This window comes from Scyliorhinus canicula, chromosome 8, assembly GCF_902713615.1.
Source record: "Scyliorhinus canicula chromosome 8, sScyCan1.1, whole genome shotgun sequence".
In the NCBI taxonomy this organism is placed as follows: domain Eukaryota; kingdom Metazoa; phylum Chordata; class Chondrichthyes; order Carcharhiniformes; family Scyliorhinidae; genus Scyliorhinus; species Scyliorhinus canicula.
The window spans coordinates 195,214,435-195,226,301 of record NC_052153.1 but is presented as its reverse complement, the minus strand read 5'-3'; the positions used below and the strand labels follow the sequence as shown (position 1 = coordinate 195,226,301).

General features: G+C 51.0%; 1 protein-coding gene across 2 annotated transcripts in view; it reads left to right on the top strand.

The window, feature by feature from the left end:
* The window catches only part of ttc33 (tetratricopeptide repeat domain 33), a 90,569-nt gene that overhangs the window by 25,011 nt on the left and 53,691 nt on the right, over nucleotides 1-11,867 (top strand). The gene's annotated exons all lie outside the window — the stretch shown is intronic.

Here is an 11,867-nt window from a genome sequence, read left to right as displayed (position 1 = left end):
ATTTTACATCATCGGGATTCTTTGCAACTGCATGGGCCATGGGCCAGACTCTTTATTTGCTGCACATATCCTGATGCGGGTTCCACACCAGTGTGCTCAGACTGGGGTCCACACATCCCTGGGGCTTCATTGAATCTTTCTGATCGTCTGTGAAGTAATTGAGAGGCATCCGGAAAGGGTTCTGATTGGAGGCGGGAGCAGAGTTTTGTATTTGTTCATGGGATATGGGCAACACTGTCCAGCCCCAGCATTTATTGCCCATCCCTAGTTGCCCTTCAGAAGGTGGTGGTGAGCTGCCTTCTTGAACCGCTGCAGTCCATGAGGTGTAGGTACACCCACTGTGCTGTTAGGGAGGCAGTTCCAGGATGTTGCCCCAGCGACAGTGAAGGAACGGCCGATAAATTTCCAAGTCAGGGTGGTGAGTGACTTGGAGGGGAACCTCCAGGTGGTGGGGTTCCCAGGTATCTGCTGCTCTTGTCCTTCTAGATGGTAGTGGTTGTGGGTTTGGAAGGTGCTGCCTAAGGAACCTTTGTGAGTTACTGCAGTGCATCTTGTAGGATACAAACATATGAAATAGGAGCAGAGAAAGGCCATTTGTGCCCTCAAACTGCCTCCCCATTTGATAAGATCATGGTTACAAGGGTGTGGGGGAGAGGAGTTTCCCTGTTTGAAGTTGGGTGGGAGACGGAAGGGGGTGTCCCTGTTGGATTTGGGCGAGGGATGGGTGAGGGGAAGATTGGGGTGGGGGAGGAGAGAGGGGAAACGGGTGTCCCAGGTTGGATTTCGGTGGAAGAAGGAGTGAGGAGAGTGGGTTGTCCTTTAAGACACCTTAAAAGGTTTAATCCAAAGGGGCAAATCATGGCAGGAGAGCTCAAAGCCCTGGTTTGCTCCTCCTGCCCCATATGGGAAGCCGGGAACATTTCCAGTGCCTGGGACCAGCATGTGCGCAGGAAGTGTCTCCGGCTGCAGCTCCGAAAAGCCCGGATTGTGGAGCTGGGGCGGCGTCTGGGGACACTGTGGAGCATCCGCGAGGTGGGAAGGTGGTCACACTGCAGGCTGAGACTTCACAGACAGACAGACCTAGGCAGTGCAGGAATCTCCTGTGGCTATTCTCCTGCACAACAGAACAGACTGTTTTGAATACTGTTGGGAGAAATGGCCACTGAGGGGACTACAGCAACAGCCAAATTTGTTGTAGCCTAGTTCGATTCCAGCCTTGGATCACTGTCTGTGTGGAGTCTGCACATCCTCCCAGTGTGTGCGTGGGTTTCCTCCGGGTGCTCCGGTTTCCTCCCACAGTCCGAAGATGTGCAGGTTAAGTGGATTGGCCGTGATCAGTGTGCGGGGTTACGGGGATAGGGTGCAGAATTGGACCTAGATAGGGTGCTCTTTCGGAGGGCCGGTGCAGACTCGATGGGCCGAACGGCCTTCTCTACTGTAGGGTTCTTTGAGTAATTGTCATTGTGAGTTGATGCCCTTTTTCAGACGGCATTTCTTCTGCTGACACTCCACTAGTGCCAGAGGGGATTTATCAGTGAGCTATGATTATATGAACATCCACGTGACTGGCCACTTGGCCAATCAATCAGTTACTTCCTTCTGTGGACTATTTCTGTCACGCTTTGGAGCCGGGGGGTAATGTTACCCATTAATTGTAGTTCCTGCTTATCAGCTTTCTGACGAGACTTTAAGACCTGCCTACCTGCCCAGGTGGATGGTATAAATCTCAGGCCAGCATTCGGAGAACAGCAGGGGTTCTCTCAGCGCCCTGCCCAACATCTAACCCTGAACAAAGATCACCAAGACAGATTGAATGTCCGTTTACTTCTGTTTTTACCTTTATTCATTCGTGTATGTGTGGACATTTCGGCCAAAACTCTAATTGCCCTAGCTAAGGTGGCAGTTTTTGAATACTCGGTTGCTGTGAGTTGCCAGGCCACTTCAGAGGGCGGGTAAGAATTAACCACATTGCTGCAGGCAGTGTTCTCTCGAAGCTGTACAGGTGGGCAGCGGTGCAGCCACGGGGAATAAGGCAAACGGATCACGTGAAAACAACCTCCCCCTCAGGACGGGTGTATGCGCAGCTGTGTGCCAATCCTAAAGGGACCGCGCTGTTTGACATTCGGGACGCCCACAACAACAAAAATCAGAGGGAGCATTGGCTGCCAGGGGGAGGTGTGGCTGCCAGGGGGAGGTGTGGCTGCCAGGGGGAGGTGTGGCTGCCAGAGGGAGGTGTGGCTGCCAGAGGGAGGTGTGGCTGCCAGAGGGAGGTGTGGCTGCCAGAGGGAGGTGTGGCTGCCAGAGGGAGGTGTGGCTGCCAGAGGGAGCGGGGGGCTGCCAGAGGGAGGTGTGGGCTGCCAGAGGGAGGTGTGGGCTGCCAGAGGGAGGTGTGGGCTGCCAGAGGGAGGTGTGGGCTGCCAGAGGGAGGTGTGGGCTGCCAGAGGGAGGTGTGGGCTGCCAGAGGGAGGTGTGGGCTGCCAGAGGGAGGTGTGGGCTGCCAGAGGGAGGTGTGGGCTGCCAGAGGGAGGTGTGGGCTGCCAGAGGGAGGTGTGGGCTGCCAGAGGGAGGTGTGGGCTGCCAGAGGGAGGTGTGGGCTGCCAGAGGGAGGTGTGGGCTGCCAGAGGGAGGTGTGGGCTGCCAGAGGGAGGTGTGGGCTGCCAGAGGGAGGTGTGGGCTGCCAGAGGGAGGTGTGGGCTGCCAGAGGGAGGTGTGGGCTGCCAGAGGGAGGTGTGGGCTGCCAGAGGGAGGTGTGGGCTGCCAGAGGGAGGTGTGGGCTGCCAGAGGGAGGTGTGGGCTGCCAGAGGGAGGGGGGGGGGGCTGCCAGAGGGAGGGAGGGGGGGGGGGGCTGCCAGAGGGAGGGAGGGGGGGGGGGGGGGGCTGCCAGAGGGAGGGAGGGGGGGGGGGCTGCCAGAGGGAGGGAGGGGGGGGGGGCTGCCAGAGGGAGGGAGGGGGGGGGGCTGCCAGAGGGAGGGGGGGGGGGCTGCCAGAGGGAGGGGGGGGGGGCTGCCAGAGGGAGGGGGGGGGGGGGGGCTGCCAGAGGGAGGGGGGGGGGGGCTGCCAGAGGGAGGGGGGGGGGCTGCCAGTCTGGAATCACGTACAGACCAGACTGGGTAACGACGGCAGATTTCCTCCCCTGCAGGACATTAGTGACCCAGATGGGTTTTTAAAGCCAAGTTTCACGTTCACCATCCTCAGCCTAGCTTTTTATTCCAAATTTATTCTGAATTAACCAAATTTGTTCCCCAACTGCCGTGTTGGAATTTTGAGCTGATGTCTCAATACCGTTAGTCAAATGCAGTGGATGAGGTGGCCGGTGACATTATCACTCTGATAATGTTCTTACGGTGCACAACACTGCAGAGATAACTCATTCCGGTAAAACGCTTTGGCATTGGTTATGGCGCCATACATATGCAGGTGATTTGTTTACGTGGTTGATTCAGCCAAGGTCGGTGATGCCGTACGTACTTAATGCCGGGCGGGACATCCATACTGAGCTGTGAATGTCCTGGTAGTAACATGGCTGCAGACAGGGCAGATTAAATATTGCAAGCCTGCAGTGTATTCGTGTTGGGAGGGAGGGGGAATCTCTGCCAGTCAGACAGAACAGAAAGAGGGAGCAAGATAGGACATTTGCTTTATAAAACCCTGGTTAGACCACACTTGGAATATTGTGTCCAGTTCTGGTCGCCTCATTATAGGCAGGATTTGGATGCTTTGGAGAGGGTACAGAGGAGATTTACCAGGATGCTGCCTGGAATGGAGGGCATGACTTATGAAGAAAGATTGAGGGAGCTAGGGCTTTTCTCACTGGAACGAAGAAGGCAGAGAGGTGACTTGATAGAGGTGTACAAGGTGATGAGAGGCATGGATAGAGTGGATAGCCAGAGACTTTTCCCCAGGGTGGATATGGCTGTCACGAGGGGACATAATTTTAAGGTGATTGGAGGAAGGTATGGGGAGATGTCAGAGGTCGGTTCTTTACACAGAGAGTGGTGGGTGTGTGGAATCTGGTCTTAAAGGTGCCCGTAGTAAAGAGTTGCGGTTTCTCTCCTGACTGAACTTTCTCCAATGCTTCAATGTCCTTTAACGTGGAGACTAGATCCACACACGGCGGTATTCCCGAGCAGCAATGCTGACATCGACGGAAAAAACAGTCGGGGCACGGTTAGGATCTGGAATGTTCTGCCCGAGTGTGTGTGTGTCAGAGGCCGGACAATCGAGGCTGTCCAAAGGGAATCTGTGAGGTGCTTTGGGGAAGGTGGGACTAGGTGCAGAGAGGCAGCATGGACACGAGTCGAATGGCCATTCTATGATTCTATAAATGTAGTCTGATCAAATTCAACATTACCCCTTGCTTTTATATGATGGAGCTCAGTGGCAGGCCACTCAGCCCATCCCCTCTATGCTCCAGGGTTCCAGGTTTGAATCCGGCTTGGGTCACTGTGTGGAGTCTGCACGTTCTCCCCGTGTCTGCATGTTTTTTTTTTCCGGGTGCTCCGTTTTCCTGCCACAGTCCAAAGATGTGCAGGTTAGGTGGATTGGCCGTGATAAATTGCCCTTAGTGTTCAAAAAGGTTGGGTGGGTTACTGGGTTGCAGGGAGTTTGGGACTGTGGGCTTGAGTTGGGTGCTCTTTCCAAGGGCCGGTGCAGACTCGATGGGCTGAATGGCCTCCTTCTGCACTGTAAATTCTATGACATCTATGAGATCAGAAAGAATTTTGGAGAATTGTCTTTCCAGATCTGAACATATATAACTTGCTGCAAAATGGGGTTGGTTAAAGCAGTTACCATTCATCCATTTAAGGAAAGGTTTGATCTATCCATGATGGAGAAGGGAACAATTGGATACAGGACATGGTTAGGAAGGGGTAATGAAAATGGAATGGGGTGCAAATTCCAGCAGAAACCTAGTGTGCTGAATTTGTATGGGAGCAGATTGTTTTCTCACCTGCAGTGTATGAACCATTCCAGCAGAGGGAGGCTGTGATCCATCCATTGGAAAAGCTGATCAGGACCATGGCGCTGAATGTATTTGGGACCCATCATATTCCAGCATTAAGAAATGTTTGTGCAGCTACAGTGCCCATAGTTAAACATCACAAGGTCAATCTTGGCTCATCACTCCATCAGCATCAAGTTGTATTTAATCTGGTAAAATGTTCCCACGGTATAATAATGATAAACTTTATTAGTGTCACAAGTAGGCTTACATTAACGCTGCAATGAAGTTACTGTGAAAAGCCCCTAGTCGCCACATTCCGGCACCTGTTCGGGTACACAGAGGGAGAATTCAGAATGTCCAGTTCACCCAACAGCACGTCTTTCAGGACTTGTGGGAGGAAACCGGAGCTCCCGGAGGAAACCCACGCAGACACTGGGAGACTCCGCACAGGCAGTGACCCAAGCGGGAATCAAACTTGGGACCCTGGAGCTGTGAAGCAACAGTGCTAACCACTGTGCTACTGTGCTGACTGTCACACATTTAAAAAAGTATTCTCCATGTGATTTGGGCGTCACTGGCAAGCCTTGAACTGAGTGACATGCCATTTCAGAGGGTAAAGAGTCAAGGGTCAACTGCTGTGTGTCTGGAGTCACATTCTCTCATTCATCCCTCAAGGTGCAGACTCTATGGGCTTAATGGCCTCCTTCTGCACTGTACATAGAACAGTACAGCACAGAACAGGCCCTTTGGCCCTCGATGTTGTGCCGAGCCATGATCACCCTACTCAAACCCATGTATCCACCCTATACCCGTAACCCAATAACCCCCCCCCTTAACCTTACTTTTTAGGACACTACGGGCAATTTAGCATGGCCAATCCACCTAACCCGCACATCTTTGGACTGTGGGAGGTAACCGGAGCACCCGGAGGAAACCCACGCACACACGGGGAGGACGTGCAGACTCCGCACAGACAGTGACCCAGCCGGGAATCGAACCTGGGACCCTGGAGCTGTTAAGCATTTATGCGAACCACTATGCTACCGTGCTGCCCAAATTCTGTAAATTCTGTAAAACTGTAAATTCTATTACATCTGTGACATCTCTCCCATTCATCCCTCTATCTCTCCCATTCATCCCTCTGTCTTTCCTTTTATTTGCTCATGGGACGTGGGCTGGGCCAGCATTTATTGCCCATCCCTAATTGCTCTTGAGTAAACCACATCGCTGTGGGTCTGGAGTCACATGTAGGCCAGACCGGGTAAGGACGGCAGATTTCCTTCCCTAAAGAACATTTGCGAACCAGATGGGTTTTTATAAGTAATCATTACTTATATTCCTGATTTAGGAATTGAATTTTAATTCCAACAGCTGCCGTGGTGGGATTTGAACCCGTACCCCCAGAGCATCAGCCTGGGCCTCTGGATTCCTAGTTCAGTGACGTTACCACTACACCATCATCTCGCCCAGACCATTTGCTGATAAACATGGACCAGAGAATGAAAACTGGTTCATTTCTATCAACAGTGGAAGTGCCTTGACTTCACCTGGGGGTGTTACTGTAATTAGGCTCAATCCTGAAGGGGCCAAAAGATTCTCTGCAGCTGTGCAGAGCAGCAGAGCGATGTGCTGTGTGTTATATTCCTTGTCTAACTGCTTGTTCTATAATCACACATTGAACAATGCCACATGTGACCCGGTCTGGGAGCCGCCCGCCAATGGCCAGTGATCCTGGGGAAGGCTGGAGTGTGCAGCCACTGGGTAAGTCGGCTGTTGTGTTTGGGTGTCTGTTGTGGCTGAGGGAGTAGCAGTCTCGCTCGAAGCAGGCGCTTGTGGACTCCAGCAGCATTTCAGTAATTTGAGTATATAATCCAAGCTAACGCCTGCTGCACAGTACTGGATAGGCGGTGGCATAGTGGTATTGCCACTGGGCTAGTAAACCAGAGACCCAGAGTAATGCCGGGTTCGAATCCTGCCATCGCTGATGGTGAAAGTTGAATTCAATAAAAATCTAGAATTAAATGCCTAACGCTGACCAATGAAACCATTGTCGATTGTCGTAAAAACCCATCTGCTTCACTAATGTCCTTTAGGGACGGAAATCTGCCGTCCTTACCCGGTCTGGTCTGCACGTGACTCCAGACCCACCAGCAATATGGTGTCTCTTAACTGTATCCTCAAGGGCAACTGTCTCCTCAAGGGCAATTAGGGATGGGGAATAAATGCTGGCACAGCCTGCGACGCCACGTCCCATGTAGGAATCAAAGGTAAGAGGGAGCTCTGCACTATTTGAGGTGCCATCTTTTGGGTGGGGGATCAAACTGAAATCCCCCAATTGCTGCTTCAGCTAAAGGCGCTGAGACAATATTTTGAAGAGCAGGGAAATTCTCCCCATAGAATTTTTTTAATTAATTTTTTTAACAGTGCAGAAGGAGGCCATTCGGCCCATCGAGTCTGCACCGGCTCCTGGAAAGAGCACCCTACCCAAGGTTAACACCTCCACCCTATCCCCATAACCCAGTAACCCCACCCAACACTAAGGGCAATTTTGGACACTAAGGGCAATTTAGCATGGCCAATCCACCTAACTTGCACATCTTTGGACTGTGGGAGGAAACCGGAGTACCCGGAGGAAACCCACGCACACACGGGGAGGATGTGCAGACTCCGCACAGACAGTGACCCAAGCCGGAATCGAACCTGGGACCCTGGAGCTGTGAAGCGATTGTGCTATCCACAATGCTACCGTGCTGCCCATGTTATTATTCAAAAGGGATCATTCAACCGAAATGCTGGAACTGGTCATTTATCCTGTTGCTTTGATTATTGGAGAACAGACAGAATTTGGGTAATGCCTGCTTATTCCCCCTCCCTCACTCAGTGGTACTGAGCGCCCAGGGGGCATTTCTCGCACGAGCCCTGTCCTACTTGTTAGCACTGTTGGGAAGGCACAGCGTCAAACGTCCCCTGGTCTCCATTACTCAGCAATGTTTGGTAATCATGATAAAAAGATAAGCAAGGGAATCCAGTCATTGGGAATGTGTTCTGGGGGCTGTATGTGTAAAAAAAAATATATATATATTTTAAAATGGAAACTGTAAAGAGAGAGGTTGGCTGGGTTGCTGGAACTAGTGCTTTGCTACGTTGGAAAGCCTCGCAACACTGTGTGAACAGATGTTTACCTCGGGCAAGTTGGTAACCATGGAGGATAGAATGGCAAGAGTTGAAGTGAAGATGGGGTGTGAATTTCCCAATTGCATTCTAAAAACTGAACTGAAGGTAATTAAGTGGGATTTCTCTGATGGTTAGTTCAGATAAGGGAAGGTCGAAAGGGAAAACTGTATATCAGGGATAAGTTCACCCGAGCAGTTTAGAGAATTCAGCCCACAGCATGAAGATATGTCAAATTCCAACAAGCTTGGACAAAAACCTGCTTAATAAGCCTTATCCTAAGTTGGAAGCTACCTCGGAAGATTTCAGTGCCTGGTGTGGTAACTATCATTGGATTTTGCCTACAGTTTTATAACCGATGGGATGTTGTTTGGGGAGGTTTAGCTCTGAAGTTAGGAAAGTAGAGGGAGTTGGAACTGGGTGAATGTAAAGATGCTGTGTATGTGTATTTCTAGTTGAGTTTCTTGTGTGTTTTATTGTTTAATAGACATTTGTTAAAACGATCACAAGAATGTCTGGGATATGCGTCCTTGGTCTTCACATCTTTCCTCACATTATCCCAAAGTGGAGCTCAGAGCCAAACCTTCTGAGGTTTGGAATACTCCAGCATTTAACATCAGCTGTGCCCTTAACAGCAAAAATAAACCTGTTGCTGTCAGGGAAAGTGACAGTGTGACAAACTTAATCACTGTATTGCTTTGCGAAAATTTCCTTTTTAGTGAAAAACCATAGACGGAACGCAGCCCAGGAATTATTCCGGAAAGCACTGATGTGACATTACTCCAGAGCTGCCAGTTGGCTCACAGTTAGAACAAAAGGTTTCTGCAAAACACTTAATTTCCTGTTGCTAATGTCCCAGTGTCGACATCAAATTATCCAGTCTGGTCAGCTCCTCAAATGCCCCAGTGCCGCTGGCATGTGCGGATACACACACCCACACACACACTACACTCCCCACGCACACCCACCCATCCACACACACACTACACCCCCCCCCCCCCTCCCCACGCACACCCACCCACACACACACTACACCCCCCCCACCACCACCCACACACACACACTACACCCCCCCCTCCCCACGCACACCCACCCACCCACCCACACACACACTACACCCCCCCCCACCACCACGCACACACACCCACCCACACACACACTACCCCCCCACGCGCGCGCACACACCCACACACACACTACACCCCCCCTCCCCACGCACACCCACACACCCACACACACACTACACCCCCCCCTCCCCACGCACACCCACCCACACACACACTACACCCCCCCACCACCACCCACACCCACCCACCCACACACACACACTACCCCCCCACGCGCGCGCACACACCCACACACACACTACACCCCCCCATGCACACACACCCACACTACCCCCCCCGCGCGCGCACACACACACACACACACACTACCCCCCCGCACACACACTACCACCCCCACGCACACACTACCCCCCCGCACACACACTACCACCCCCACGCACACATACCCACACACACACACACACACACTACCACCCCCACGCACACACCCCCACACACACACCCCTGCACACCCCCCCGCACAGACACACACACACTCCCACCCCCACACACAACCCCCTCCTCATGCACACACCCACACACACATTCCCCCCCCACACACGCGCACACACACACTCGCGCCCCCCCCTCCCACACACACACGCACAAACCCACACAATCATACACCAAGCAGACACACAAACCCACACACACACACACCCTCAGACCCACCTACACACACACCCACGCACACACACACAGCAGTGTGGAGAGGGACTAGATTGTAGGTCACACGATCTCTGCCAGTGGATAGCAGTGGTGTTGAGATTGTGAGAGTGTCTGTAATAGCTAACATGAGGACTAGGTTCAAAACTATCATGGAGAATGAGAATTTCAGTGAGTGAATGGTCAGTTTACAGATCAAGGTCCTCGGTAGCTGTGAGCTCAGTCAGTATTGATTCATGCAAATATGAATGGGGGTGAGATTCTCTGTACCTTTGGCAGCAGGTTTGTGGAAAGTGCCACAATATTCAACCCATCTGTGTTAAAAGAGAAGTGTTGGATGTTGCTCACAAGCAGTTGGGAAGCAGAGTTCATCAACTCATCCGTCCAATGTGCTCCAGGGAATCCTTTCCTACTTTGTTTATCTGTCAGTTACTCCAGGTACACATGCAACCCTTCGGAACGCCTTCCCAGCAGTGACCGACCCTGCTTTTCAACTTTTGTATTGAAAGCTTTTCCCGTTGAAAAATAACCTAAAAATAAAACAAGGTCAGTCTAGTTCACCCTCTACCTTCACATGATGCAATGAAATGAAAATGACAGTGGAGTTATTGATTCAACACCAGACTGAACTGCAGAGATACCCAGTCCAGCCACTGGCTGAAGGCTGGGACAGTTGTTTAAAAACCCTTTTTAAATCGCGTGTGGGGAACTCTGTTCTTATCCCAATTAGGCTGTTGATCATTCTGGTGGAGTTGGAAACAAGTAAGAATTAAACAGGCCTGAGGCGGATCCCCTGAGTGAAGGCCCAGGTTAATAAAAGTTAAAGTGATTCCCCAGAGGGAATCCTACAGTCTGGGAGTTCTGCTTGAATGCTACTGCCAGAGGATCTTCACTAGCAGTCCACCGGTGGCTTCAATCTTTAAGTGTACTGGAAGGACAGCCAACTGCAACCACCTCAACATCAGAAGCAAAGAAGTGCCTTTCATTTAATTTTAATTCCTATAACCTTTACCCCGCCCACCATCTGAGTGTGTCTGTCTTGTGTGTCTGTTTGAGTAGGGGGTGGGGGGGTGGAGTAGTAGATTAGTTGGCATTAATGGATTAGTAGATTAGAGTTCTCATTGCATTAATAGTTATTCTATTATAATTATTGCATATTTCAGCTTTGTTCCTGTTATAAATAAGCAGTTGTTGTGTCAACTTTCAAACCTGAGAAGTCAAGGGGCCAAAGATTCTGCAAACTTTATACAAATTATTGGTTAATTCACTTGTGTTGGGATTCCGGGATCTGTGGGGCTTGAATCGAACATGCACTATCCCAGGGTGCGGTAACAAGGGGTAGAATATAATAGAGAAGTTACGCTAAACGCCTACCTTGGGGGATCGTGTACAGTTGTCATTGTCATGTTACATAAAGAATATAGACTGACTGGAGAAGGTGTAAAGAGGATTTACAGAGGTGACACCAGAACTAAAGGTGTTAGCTATTAGGAATGGGTGACCAGCCTTGGGCCTTTAGCACAGGGCTAAATCGCTGGCTTTGAAAGCAGACCAAGCAGGCCAGCAGCACGGTTCAATTCCTGTAACAGCCTCCCCGAACAGGTGCCGGAATGTGGTGACTTTTCACAGTAACTTAATTTGAAGCCTACTCGTGACAATAAGCGATTTTCATTTCATTTCATTTTCTGCCAAAGAGAAGGCCATTTGGGCGGCCCGGTGGCACAGTGCTTAGCACTGCTGCCTCAGGGCGCCGAGGTCCCAGGTTCGATCCCGGCTCTGGGTCACTGTCCGTGTGGAGTTTGCACATTCTCCCCGTGTCTGTGTGGGTCTCACCCCCACAACCCAAAGATGGGCAGGGTAGGTGGATTGGCCACGCTAAATTGCCCCTTAATTGGGAAAACAAATTGGATATTCTAAATTTATTTTTTAAAAATCTTTAAAATTCTTTAAAGATAATTTTGATGCAGTAGAGAAAGAGA